General features: G+C 34.7%; 1 long non-coding RNA gene across 1 annotated transcript; it reads right to left on the bottom strand.

Moving 5' to 3' along the window:
* Positions 1-6,625: 6,625 nt before the first annotated feature.
* Positions 6,626-8,508, bottom strand: LOC127097524 (uncharacterized). Its single transcript, XR_007793058.1, has 2 exons — positions 8,040-8,508; positions 6,626-6,885 (listed from the first exon to the last, which is right to left on the bottom strand). It is a non-coding gene; the product is annotated as an uncharacterized LOC127097524 (long non-coding RNA).
* Between the last annotated feature and the right edge of the window lie 5,458 nt (positions 8,509-13,966).

Raw genomic sequence — 13,966 nt, 5'->3', positions numbered from 1 at the left:
GATTAGGTTTTGATCAAAAGGCCAAAGTAAAAAGGAAATGAAATTCAAGTGTAACAAGACAAACGAATTTTAATTGATTAAATTTGAGTTTACAATTTAAATTTACTTGGTATTTTGAGCATGTTGCAATTTTTACATTGACCAAAATCTAAACCATAAACCTACATCACGATAAAATCCTAAAAAAATTATTTAAAAAATTGATCTTCAAGTTTCCTCATTTTTTCTTTCTCTCAAGATCCCATTGTCTACTTGGTAACCAATTTACTCTTCCTTGATCTCTAATAAACCTTGTCATGCCATATACATCACATTGAGGGCCTACCTCAAAACAAGGGAAAAATTCAATCAAAAAGCAAATGATAAGGTATAAATAACACAATACGGTAAAAGAGTAACAAGGCAATGCATTTGCAGTTTACAGTAGTAAAAAACCAATTCCAATTGCAATTTCAAATGTCACAAAGGAATGCACATGGTCTTGTACACGGTTTACTCTCATCTCCACTCACATAAATCCCCTATTTTTGTGTGATTATTCCTCAATTCTAACAGCTCATCAATAGTACCAATACTCATTCTTATATAATTCCTCGTACCCTTTTTTTCACACACTTGCAAACCTTAATCTAGCCTATAAATACCGCAATGATTATGCACACTGTTGACAACAACACATTAGATAACAGGGAAAATATACACTTAGCATAAGCAAAACCCTATCAAAATTCCATACCAAAAGAAAATCTATTGCTATACACATAGTGAAAAATCATACTGAAATATACAAAAAACCTACTGAGACATACACGTTGAGATACCACAGAGAACACCCAACAATACCAGGGTAGCATTCGATATTCATAAGAGCAGGAAGAACGAGAAGTTGAAGAAGAAAGAAGAGAGAGGTTTAAGCAAGCATACATGATTTTCTTCCGCTACTGAAGAGTCATACGTTGCTATACCTTGTTGACTTTATTTTTTGCTTTGTATTTGTTATGAATTTGCTTTACCATTCCCTTGATTATCTACTTGTATGTTGTAAATGTTGAAATAGTGAAAAGGGGGTATGAGTTGCAAGGGTTTAAGGTTTCCATTTCCATGTTTTTTCCCTTTTGTCTTGGTGTTTGATTTCGATTTTATTATGTATGTTTCTACTTTTCTAAATTTGTGTTCGATATTAGGGTAAGGATATGTTTAGGTTAGGATCGTAGAACAGGTCAAGTTTGGTTTGTTGTAAGCCATTTATTCTGTTTCATGTAGGGTTTTTGTTGTAGATTCGAGTTTGAATTTAGGTTTAAGGTGGTTTTCAAATTGAGTTGAGTTGACATTGTTTAGTTTTTAGAGAGTTTTCAGTTTTGGTTGAGGTGAATCAGGCGAGGAGGATGAGGAAGGGGGGGTGTTAAGGTAGAAGGAGGCGATGGGCGACGGGGATGAACAAACAGTGGCAACTGGAGTCATAGGGAGAGTGGAGGGATTAAAAGGAAGATGGTAGAGGGGAAAGAAAATGTTGGCATGGAAATGAAAAGAATTGGGTTTGAGGTTCTTATGCTCAACGTCTGAACCGGGTCAGACCCAACCCAGACTCCCCATTTGCCTCACTCGTTTGTCTTTTTTTCTTTGAGCCTTTCTTCTAATGTTGGGCCCATTTCCATCTCTTTTCTAGCTGTCAACACCACTGTTTGAGCGCATACCCCCATTAAGCCCCTGTTGTTTCTTTTTTTTATTTATTTCTTTTCTTATTTTTGTTTTTATGTTTTATTAGTTTTATAAAAAAAATATAAAAAATAACAAACTACTTCATAAATTAATTAAAAGGAGAGCTTAAAGTTTTATTAAAAAAATAATAAAAATGACAAAAAATATTTATTTGATATTTTATTTTATTTATCTTTTTATTTATTTAAATAGAGGCTTAGAGTTTTTCATTCTTTAAAAAAAATACTAAAACAAAATAAAAATCATTAAAAAATACATTCATTTTAATTTAACTTATTAAAATTTTTTTTTTCTTGTTTATGATTAATATTTATTTTCTTTGATTGTTCCATATTTATTTATATCGATTGTTTAATTCTGCTTTAGTATTATTTGCTTTATTTTCATTTATTTTATTCTCCAAATGACAAATGTACCTCATCCCTTGTTTGTAATTTTTATTTATTTTCTTGCTTTTATTTCCATTAGTTAGTTAAAATGAACTATAAAAAAAGATGACCAGAAAAATAAAATCTACTTTTTTTCAAGAATAAAATAAAAACCCTTGGTCAACACCAAGCTTCATTTTCAAAAAGATTTGGTCAACACCAAGCTTTCATCATTTTAACTTTAAAACATTTCACCATCAACCATTTTCAAATCGTTTCTATTCTGCAACGCAAATAAAAATGCTTGATCCAATGTCAAACTCTTTCCTCAAGCAAATACAAAAATGACTAACTTAAACAACTTTGACCTTTTTCATAATAAAAATGGAAGGAAACAACTACATGGGTGTAAGGCCCAATCATAGTTTTGAGTATTAGACTCATGTTGCAAGAGCTTGTAAGTTATAAATACTCCACTTCCAATCCAAAAATACATCCAACACATCCAAACCATTTTGCATTTTGGCATAACCTTCAAACTCTTTTTTTAAACGAAATATGTTTCGTCTCAAAATGATGCAAAGCAACGTCTCGTCCACACATGTGTGAGTGAGATAAATGACGTTTTCCCGTGAATGTTGATATGTAGAAATCCATTTGATATGATGCAAACACCCACTCCTCTAAACAGTTTTGGGTGAGCAATGTTTTCCGTTCGTTTACGACAATGACAACTTTCGCTAAAATTGTTCAACAAACAAACATTTTCTATCGAGAACTACATATCCCCGAGTTCTCCATCGCACTCAGAGATACATAAGAGCGAGATTCAAAGTCTCGTTAAGCCCCTTAATAAAAAAATTCACCTTTTGGTCATATTTTTCTTTTCTTTTAATCACTCGAGAAGCTAACACGTATGCACACACTAAGTAAATGGTTCAAGTTGAGTACAACAGACATAAAGGGTGTTAATACCTTCCCCTTGCGTAATCGACTTCCAAAACTGATTTGGTTACGACGACCATATCTTAGCCGTTCTTTTAGGGATATTATCAATATTTTGCTTTCCCTTTCGGTAATAAATAAAGTTTGGTGGACGAATTTGTTAGTCATTCAGAGAGCGTGCGGCACGCCTCGCGAGTGTCTTATTCTTTTTCAAGATGTGACACTTAGGCCAGCTCAAAGTTAAACTAGGCATTTTTAAGTTCGTTAATTCTACAACCACAACTTATAATTACCTATTCCTAGATAATCACTAAGTTGAAGAATTATCCTTGTTCAAATCAGTAGACTTACAGTCAACAAGTGATCAAGTGTATTAGAAAAAGTTACCACAATCGTGTTTACTTTCATCACGACCGCAGTATGACATCAACGCGCCCGTGATGTCAGCATCGTGATCACGTGAAAACCAGTGGAAAATCCATCCTTTTAATTCCTTTTTCTTCTAATTTTCACTAAGTCCCAACTTTCTTCACCTTTCTAGATTTTGCTCACTTCTTCAACATTTTGGCTTGGTTTTTACTCATAATTCCATCGATTTTTCTGAAATTGCTCTCAAATATTATGTAATGACTGAGTATCATCAAGTATCCGTATAATTATTATTTTCTAGAATTTTCTTTATTTCTACTACTTAGTCTATTGGTTTGATGAATTTCACACTGAGACACCTGTTTGTGGAAGCTCTCAGCTTTTTTCAAGCCAACCTGTATGAAATGTTTATATCCTTTGTTTAACCACTTTGAGCTTAAGCCCTTTCTTTCAATGAAATAGCCTATTATATAGCCATTTGACTTGAAATATTGAATATTTCAACCCTCTTTGGATTTAGATAGAGAGTTTACTTTTCTTGTTCGATGCAAAAATAATAAGTTTTAGATTGCTCTTGGAAGTTAGCAACGTTTAAGTTCGAGGTTAGGGTACTAGAAAAAGAAAATGGTCAAAATAAAGAAAACAAGAAGTTAATATGACTTCTTCAAAAAAATGTGAAAATGTATGATATGACCTACAAAGTGCATGTTCAAGTACCAATTAACTAAGCAAAAGATTATTATGCAAGGAATAAGGTAACAGAAGGAAAACTAGGTATCTAAGTCCAAAGATTTAAGTCTACTATCACAAAACATCTTACCCTAAAATAAGCCCCATTACAACCTTGAAAGAACCTCGAAAGTGTGTGTGTTTCAGTATGACTTTGATTGACTTTGTTAGAAAATTTGCAAACTTATGGTAAAAAAAATTGTATGTTCATTGTGTGATTACCATGTCAATTCGAGTGAAAAGATGAGATGAGAGATAGGTTAAGAACATAGAGAAATTGGATAAAATTCTTTAGATTGATTTGAATTTAGGTAAGGAATGGAAGTCATAAATTTGATATATTTAGTGTTTGTCGTTGGTCGTGTATGTGCAAAGATCTGACGAAATTCATAAGTAAAATGAGTTCCTTGAGGACAAGAAACATAACAAGTTTGGGGTTGTGATGACACTCTATTATTACATAGTTTTTATAAGCGTTTGTTATCAATTTGATGTGTTTTTGAGTTAACCAAGAGGAAATTGGAGAAGAAATTGCCAATATTTTATCAAGTAAATAATAAAGTAACATAGACGAAAAAGTATACAATTTACAAGCAAAAAGCAAGAAAGCTACTAGAAAAATCGTGTGAGGATCATGTGGCATCATGTACATGGTGAGAAAATAAAAATACATTGTGTGCATGATATAATGTAACACGTGCATTATAGTGAGCTGACACAACATCGCGTGTATGATCTGTAGCATCGTATGCATGTTAGGTTATTTTATGGGCATATTTTAGCTGTTTAAAAAGACAAAAAGGAGACTTTTGCAAGTGTTCTGAATTTTGGATGATAGAAATTTACAAGTAGGAGTTCTCAAGTACATATTTAGAGAGTTTTAGAGCCATTGAAGACATTATTATTCCTTGATTTTCATGTACTCTTCATCTAAACTCGTGGTATTTAACTGTTTAAATCTGAGTAGCTAGATTTCTCTTGATTAGGTCTTATAAGATGAACTTGATTTTACTCGGTTGGATCATATGATTGTTTGATGTTATTTGAATGTTTTGATTTTATAATTGTTATGCAACTGCTTTTAATCTTAATTCTCTTTGTGTGTTGACGAGCTCACAAAGTGAAATTAGACAAGTAGGGATTATTGAACGCAAGTATATTGATCAGATATAGAGCAATTGTTCAACTTAGTAATTAACTATAAATAGGTAATTATAAATTGTGGCTAGAGAATTTACGCTCGTAGGTTGCCTAGTTTTACTTCGAAGTCTCCTAAGGAATTATGGAGTTGTTGTGTAAATTAATGAGTTGTACACTAAGGAGTTAAGTACAACGGTGTTGTTAATTTGTCATTAAAGTCCATTTGATTCAAGTAATACACAATCATTAACATGGAAAAATTAAGGGTTTCGACTAAGATTTGATCGCTTTCTCATTATCTTAACTTATATTTGTCATACCCCAAAGTTTGCCCTTACCTTTTCACTTTTCACTTAACCTATGACTTGAGATCCATCGGTACTCATTCATGCTTAATTCATGTGAATCATTCCTTCATGATTAACATCTCCTAACAGGCATCGCATATTCAATGTTCATGGTTAATTAAAATCAGGGTTTTGATTGAAGATTATGGTTTTCCTCATCATGTGGAGTGAAAACCTAATTGCTTGATTCTTTGGGACCTTGATTCTTGAAACCTACACCATGGTATTCATTTGGACATCCAACCCCTATTTCTTGACTTTGCTCTTATGGGATCTTGTGTTTGACCTTCTGTGTATCTGACTTGACTTTTAAATCCTTATGATGGGTCCATGGTTTGAGATGTATTTGAGGAGCTTTGTGCTTTGTTTAAAACCCTAATCAGGTATAGTTGGTGCTTGAGTGCTATGATGGGTTAAATTTTGGATTTGTGATTAATCAAAACCCTAGTTGCTAGATGCTTAAGGCCTTGGAGGTTGCATCTTGGTGTCCATCCCACACCAAACCCTAGTTCTTGATCTAGAAGGTTTGTAAATCATGTGGTTTGTATTGAGGTAGTGGTAACCCTAGTTATGGTTTATGGCATTATTGCAATTCTTGTGTTGACTTCTCACTTGGCTTGAGATTCTTGGTTGTTGCTTATCTTTGATATTTGACCTAGCTAAAACCCTAATTCATGGCTTGCTATAGGATTGATCTAAGGTATGTATTTCATTCACAATTATGTTCTCATGGTCCATTTGATCCAAGTTTCATTTTGTTCACATCCCATTCATGGTTTTCTTGGTTTCATTAGGGCATTGCCAAGTCATGGTCTCATGTTCCTTTGTTGTGTCAAGATTCATTCAAATTTTCTAGTCCCATTGATTCAATTTCATTGTCCATTTGTTCAAGGAATTCCATTGGTCCCTTAGTTTCCATTTCATTTAGTTCATTTAAACCTATTTTAGAAGGCATCTAAAGTACTTGTTTCAAGTTGGTTTCATAGTGAACTTGGAAAGAAATGGCTATTTAACTTAAATATTTTTCACTATTTCATTAGAACATTTTTACTAAAAAGATACATTTCATTCATAAGAATTACTTTTACATTGTCCATGCATGTTTCATTGAAAAATCACAAAGAAAATACACTTGTTTGCATAAGTTGACTTTTGGTCAACCAGTTGACCAAAGTCAACTCACCATTTCTATATTCCCTAAACCCTAAGTCCCTCGTTTCTTCAAGACCAATCATCCTTGCATTCATCCATTTCCTACAAAACAAATACTAAAACTAATATGTCATTTTCAAGCATTTCAACCATAGCATATGCATTTCAGGTGCCATGTTTAAATACATGAACCAATTCTAAACCAGCCCTAACATTTCAAGTCTAGCACGAGTAAAGCAACTTCAAGCATGTTCACAATACATCCAAACAAAACAAAACAAGACTAAGCATGTCCTAACATGGCCATTCATCATTTCAAGCAAAAGCACCATGTACATCAAACTAGTTACATAACAAATTCAAAACATAACACAAGACCTAACATTAACAATGACACCATTCATCCATGACAATTCTACATCATCCATGCAAGTAATCAAACACACTGCTATAACATCCTGCAATAGCACATACAACATCAAGCCAAGCCAACCATTATGGCCCAAAGACAACAACAGTCCATGACAATAAGCAATTTGCAAACAACCATGACAAAAAGCATAGAGCAAGGCATCATACAAGTCCATAGCTCAGGCCTGGTGCAACAAGTCATTCAAGATATTGCATTACATCCAACACAGTCCTGCAACAACATCCTACAGTGAACCATCGACATACATGATAACAACATCAAGTCTTTAAAATAGCACTTCACTTCATAAATCTAGCAGATCATTCACTCATGGCATTTATAAAGTTAACATCACAAAACCTAACATCCAAAACAATCGAGCAAGCCAACTAACATTGCTACTGAGTTTGTTCATCCAAATCGAGTTAATAACTAACTTTGATTTAACTTAACAGAACTTAACAACATTTCAGACTAACTGTAAAAATTGAGTTTAACATCTAACTAACATAAATCGAATTTCACCTAACTTTAATTACATTTCACTGCAAGTTTTAATTTCATTTAAATGTGGATTTCAACTAACTTTGTAATCTCTAACTAACAAGTGCATTATAAGTGAATTGCATTATGAATTTAATTTGAATTTAGAAATAGAATTGATCTCTATAAATTCACTCTTCACCTCACTCTTTAGGGAGATTCATTTCATCTCCCGAATTTCTCACTCTCAAGATCTTTCTCTGTTATATTCATGCGTACAATTTCAATCACTCGGTCACACAAACACAAACACTAAAGAAGAAGAATATGGTTGAATAAGAAGAAGACTCAAAGAGCAAGAAGGAAGAGATCTACCTGAATTTCGTGTTCCTTTGCGTCTTCTCCTCCGGTGAGTTTTCGAGTTCCATTGTCGTTTGCTTCAATTTTGTTACCTGGATGTAGGTCTGAGCTAGGGGAATCAAAGCCCTAACCCCTAGGACTTCGATTCCAGGTGTGTGGGATTTAATTTTACATTTTGTAGGTTAGGGTTCTTATGCATTTTGTTTATATTCGTGTAATTGGTGAAGAATTAGGGAAATTGGACGTTGGATATACACTCAGGGTAATGAGAGGAAGAGTTTGATAGAGTTTGTTGGTGGTTTAAGGCTCCTCCGCCACCAGAGGCAACATCCGGCACGACGGAGGTGAACTTTCAGATTAGGAGGGAACTTGAACTTGAATTTTGTTTGAAGCATGTGAAACACGTGACTGGAATTGCAACACATGAACACGTCTGACCCTGATTCCTTCCCCCTTCCCTCATGTTTGTATGGGATAACTTCTGTCCTTGGGCCTAAACTTTTACTATCTACACCCCATAATCACTTAAGTACCCCTGGTTCACACAAGACTCAAAGTTAAATGGGCCTGCAATGGGCTATGCGCCCACTATGCTTTTCACTCCCCATTCAGGGCCTACACCCCTAATTACACTTTTCTTTTTTAATTATTTCCACTTTTCTTTTTAGGTTATAATTAGCTTAGGAATTTAGGATTATATTAGTTAGAACTTGGTGGTATTATAGTTCAATTAGGAATAATTAGGAATGATATATTTTAGGACTTAATTAGGCTAATTATATTTTTTATTATAATTTCTTGATAATTATAGATTTAGGTTGATTTAGATGATTAGAATTAATTAGGATGAGGTTATAATTTTAGAAATGATTTAGATTTTGGAATTGATTAAAGTTTTAGAATTTGGCTAGGTTCATTTGATGATTTAGAATTTATTAGAATTTTTAGATTAGATAATTAGAACTAATTCCCTAATTAATTAATTTGTGCAAATTTACTTTAGTACCCCTTGGTTTTAGATCTTGATGCATGTTCCCTAGATTAGGACTTGTAAATCATCTAGTTGTCTGATTAATCCTTAGATTAATGTGTATATGGTTCAATTCATTTTCACCCCAATTGATTTAATTGACCAAAGTTCGCTTTGATCAATTAAATCCTTTGATTGCGCTCAATTCCCTAAGCCTATTCAAGTGATTAAAAGACCCTTGATCACTTGCTATGGCAAGTCCCTTATGTTAAAGCAGTACTGGATATACTAGATCTCAAGAGTTGTATAAGGCCTCAAGATTCAAGAAGTTATTCAAATCAGTACAAGACAGACTTGACTACTATTCAAGCACTACAAAGGTGAACTCAACACTTGTCAATCATAAGTCAAGTTGTGTGTCATGAGCCTTAAGTAATAGAGAAGGGATGAGAGTGGAGAAATCCTATCCTCACTCTGAATATCTTTGGGTACGGGACGAATGACCTAATTACTCATTGTATTCACATATATCCATATACTTTAGCATAATTTGATTCAATTTGATTGTCAAGACTTATTTCTTCAAAGACAACCCTTTATCACAGGAAGCTGGAAGGAAATTCAACTTCAACACTCTTCAGTTATGATGTAAATTGTAGGTCATGAGCCTTAAGCAATACAAAATATGTGAGAATGAAGAATTCCTATCCTCATTCTGAATATCTTTGGGTACGGGATGAATGACCCAGTTGCTCATCGTATTCGCCTCTATTCATAAACTTTAATGCAATTTAAACTGAATACTTGACAAGTCTTTCTACACAAATGTAGGATGCAGAATGAAGATCAGACTTTAACCTTTTGGGGTTTCTTTTCTTCCCTTTTTATTTATTTCTCAGTAAAACTAAAATCGTTTTATGAATAAACTCAAAAACAATTAACAATACGATTAGAATTGTATGCTACGAGCCTTTAACAATGGAGAAGGGATGAGAGTGGGGAATTCATATCCTCAGTATGAATATCTTTGGGTACGGGACAAATGACCTAATTTCTCATTGTATTCATATCCATTCATAGCCTTTAGTATGATTCAAATCATGACTCTCTTTTCAGAATAAAAGCAAACTCACCTCATCAAACTCACTTTTGCCTTTTGGCTTCATTTTCAGTTTAAAACCTTTTCAGAAAGGACATGTTACTTCTGTTCTACCGTGAATGAAGCTTAAGTCTCCATGTGAGAGCAAGCAATGTTTAACTTCTAGAGTGCGATCTAAGTACATCCATTCTATCGCAAACAAACACTTAAGTCTCTCATGCTCGAGCATACAAGCAAGTTGACAGTAGAACGCGAATGTTAATATTGTTCATTAAAAACAAATAACACATCCATCTTAGTTCCATAAACTACGTAACTCTGATTTCCTTATTTCACTATGAGGATACGTAGGCACGAGGACCCCAATCCTTGGCGAGCACTTTAATTATTAACCTTTTTTTTCTCCTTTCGCGAGTAATCTTTAAATAGTAACACCCGTTCTTGCAAAGTACATTCAAAATGGTTCCCGTTGAGTACAATGGATGCGAGGGATCCTAATACCTTCCCCTTGCATAACTGACTTCCTAACCCTTTTCTTTCCCCCTGGGTTTTATTGATGTTTTCCCTTTCCTTCGAGAATAAATAAAGTTCGATGGCGACTCTATTGTATCTTTGAGCGTGTGATGTGCTCAAGTATATTTCACGTAGCTTCAGCTGGTGATTCTACTGGGGAAATTTCCTAAGCAAGTCGAGCCTAGTTTTATTTGCTTTCTTTTCATCCTTTGGATGTTTATCTTTATTTCTTTACTCATTTTCTTTATGTTATTTATTGCATTACTTTATTGCTTTAAATATTCATATGTTGTTGTATTCTGGATATTATATGTCATATTATCTGTTGGAATGGGATGATACTATATGAGAGAAACTCTACACCCGAGCTTGAGTATATAAATAGGGTATACTTGTGGATAGTCGTGTTCACCTATGTTTCACGCGTTGGGTTGTCACGAGAACCACCAGACTAGATTAACTTGTAAGAAGTTTTGTCCTGCGAGAATTCGCTACAGCCATGTATTTTCATTTGAGTCAATGACTCTGAGAGACCTTTTAGGGACAACCTTTAAGGAGTATTACACACATGCGATAGGGGATATTGTTTTTTTTTTGCAGGAAACCAAGACCCTTCATGCCATTGATCTCTTATATACATCGAACCTTTGATCCTATACTGAGTTACATGGACATGTTATGTTATATGGATAGGTTGTCCAGATTTCTCAGATCATACCAGACCTGTGATCTTATATTGAGTCATATGGTCAGCTTATCCAGAATCTCCAAATTACACTGAACAGTTGAATTTATGATGCTTACATACCATTACGTCATTTTGAAATTAACTTTTGCATGTACATTTCCAGGGAATTCAAGAGACAAGTATTTGTTTGAGTGGTCAGTAGATAAGGGATTATGTTAGAAGAAGCATTTGTAGCTACAAGTTTGTGGAACCTCCGTTGAAGACTCTTATAGGATTGGGAGATCACTTGGTTATTGATAACAAAGAGGATTTCAAGAAGACCTACGGTAATCTTCTAGGTATTCTAAACACCGCGGTCAATATAATAACTATTCATACTCTTGTACAATTCTATGACCCTTTGCTGAGATGTTTCACATTCTAAGACTATTAGTTGGCTCCAACTTTGGAGGAGTATTCACACATTTTAGGGATTGAGATTCAGGATCAGGTTCTATTTCCTAAGTCTCACCATCTAGCTGAAGTCCTTCACATGGAGAAGAAGGAAGTGGAACTTAACCTTAAACATAAGGGTGGTACTCATGGTTTTGCTTTGATGTTTCTGGTTGACAAGGTTGTGACCTTTGCTAAAGTTGAAAGTTGGAGCGCTTTCAACGCTGGTTTTGCTTTGATCATATATGAGATTGTGTTGTTCCCGAATATGGAAGACTTTATGGATCTAGCTTCTATCTATCTCTCCATGGCCAATAATCATTTTCCTACACTTCTTGCTGACACTTACTACTCTATCCACGTGAGGAATCAGAAGAGGAAAAGAACCATCAGTGTATTCCCATGCTGTATAGATGGTTTATTTTGCATCTACCAAACAATGGTCCTTTCATCGATAACAAGGGAAATCTTAAATGGTCCCAAAGGATCATGTATCTTACAGCTGAAGATATTTCTTGGTATTCTAAAAGCTATGATGACATCAAGATCATCCTCAATTATGGTAATTTCCCCAATGTTCCCCTCTTAGGTACAAAAGGTAGAATTAACTATAATACGAGATTTGCACTACGTAAGTTGGGTTACCCAATGTCGGATAAACCAGACTCCGAGAAGTTGAAAGAGTTTGTCTTGTATAAAGGGGTTGATAATTCAGAGTTTTAGAAGAGGATTATCAGAGCATAGGGAGAAATCTGTTGCCAAGGAAGGGCTGAATTGGGAAAGAAGAATTGCATTATGAAGGAGGCTCACACCTAGTGGGTTAAGGACAGGGTCAAAGAATTTTTGTCATTGTTTCCACCCGAGGATTCCATGAGTATCAAACATGTTGAGTCTGTTGTTGTTCCTATTTCAGAGGTTGACAAACTCAAGGAGATTATCAAAGTGTTAGAAAAGGAAAATGCTGATCTTCGATCTAACATTGGTAAACTCACTTTGGATAGAGAGAACTTAAAGCTCAACCTTAACCAGAAAAGGGAACGAGCAGTCAAGACAACCAAATAGATTCAGGAAGAACAATACAATATGAGGAAAGTAGGTGAATCTTTGAAGGGTACTTATGAAAGCCTTTTTATTAAGAAGAAGCAACTTGCCAAAGCATAATACAAAGCCTACAAGACGAAGATTAACTGCCAAGACCTGCTCAAGAAACTTCAAGGCTAATTGGAGACTTGTAAGAAGGAGTTGAAAGAACCGTGCTAAGCAACTAGAAGTTTCTCTTTCTCAACACCAAACTAACTTGGACAAGAGGTTTGAAGAAATTCGGGAGCTAAAGGGTCAATCTCATAAGAATCTTGAAGGTACTAACCTGCTCAACCAATAGGTCATTCATTGGGAGAGACATAGCCATCATCTTCAGGTTCTTTGGGACCATAAGGATTCTTTCCTGCATGATATTTTGAATGGGACTAATCATATATTGTTTCACAACCTTCTCAAGGATGCACAATACTAGAGTGATATGCATGCTCGTGTGGCTCAGTTTGTTGTTCACACACTGGAAGATCTACCCAAGCTGTTGGAAGAAGCTTATGATGTTATATTTCCACATGACACTCATTGGGACGTATTCCATTTTGTCTATGTCTGTAGAGTTATATTTGAGAGGTTTCAGGCCAATCATGTTGTAGCTCGATGAGCAGATTGTTGATTTATATTTGTACCCTTTATTTATTCCATGTGAATAAAATGCATATTTCCCTTTATTTTGGCGTTATCTTCTGTCTCTATTTTTATACTCTATGATTTCTCATGACAATAGACGAATCTCACAATTCCCTGGAAATAAAAATAAAAATAAAAATAAACTCATCATTCATATATCATATTGCATTTCACAAAGTTGAGAACAATTAACTCATTATTACTTGACCTTCTCACAAAATCGTTACTGCCGTCAAACTGACTTCTCGCATCCATATAATACTCGCACTAATTAGAAGCTGATCATCGACCAATTGGAGCAAAACCAGGTTGCATTGAAAGAAGATATAATCCACATGAAGGCTAGATGGGCCAGCTTATGGAGGTCATGCAAGTTATCGCCAGGGAACAAGAAGAGATCCATCAGGAAAACCTAAGAGTTGCCACTGCTAATCCAATTCTGACTATGCCAATGAATCCATTGGGAGGTAATACTCCAATTGTGACTCAACCACCGTATGAGGGCGATCCCGTTCACC

The sequence above is a fragment of the Lathyrus oleraceus genome, chromosome 6 (genome assembly GCF_024323335.1).
Source record: "Lathyrus oleraceus cultivar Zhongwan6 chromosome 6, CAAS_Psat_ZW6_1.0, whole genome shotgun sequence".
Taxonomy (NCBI): domain Eukaryota; kingdom Viridiplantae; phylum Streptophyta; class Magnoliopsida; order Fabales; family Fabaceae; genus Lathyrus; species Lathyrus oleraceus.
This window is presented reverse-complemented; position numbering and strand designations above follow the sequence as displayed.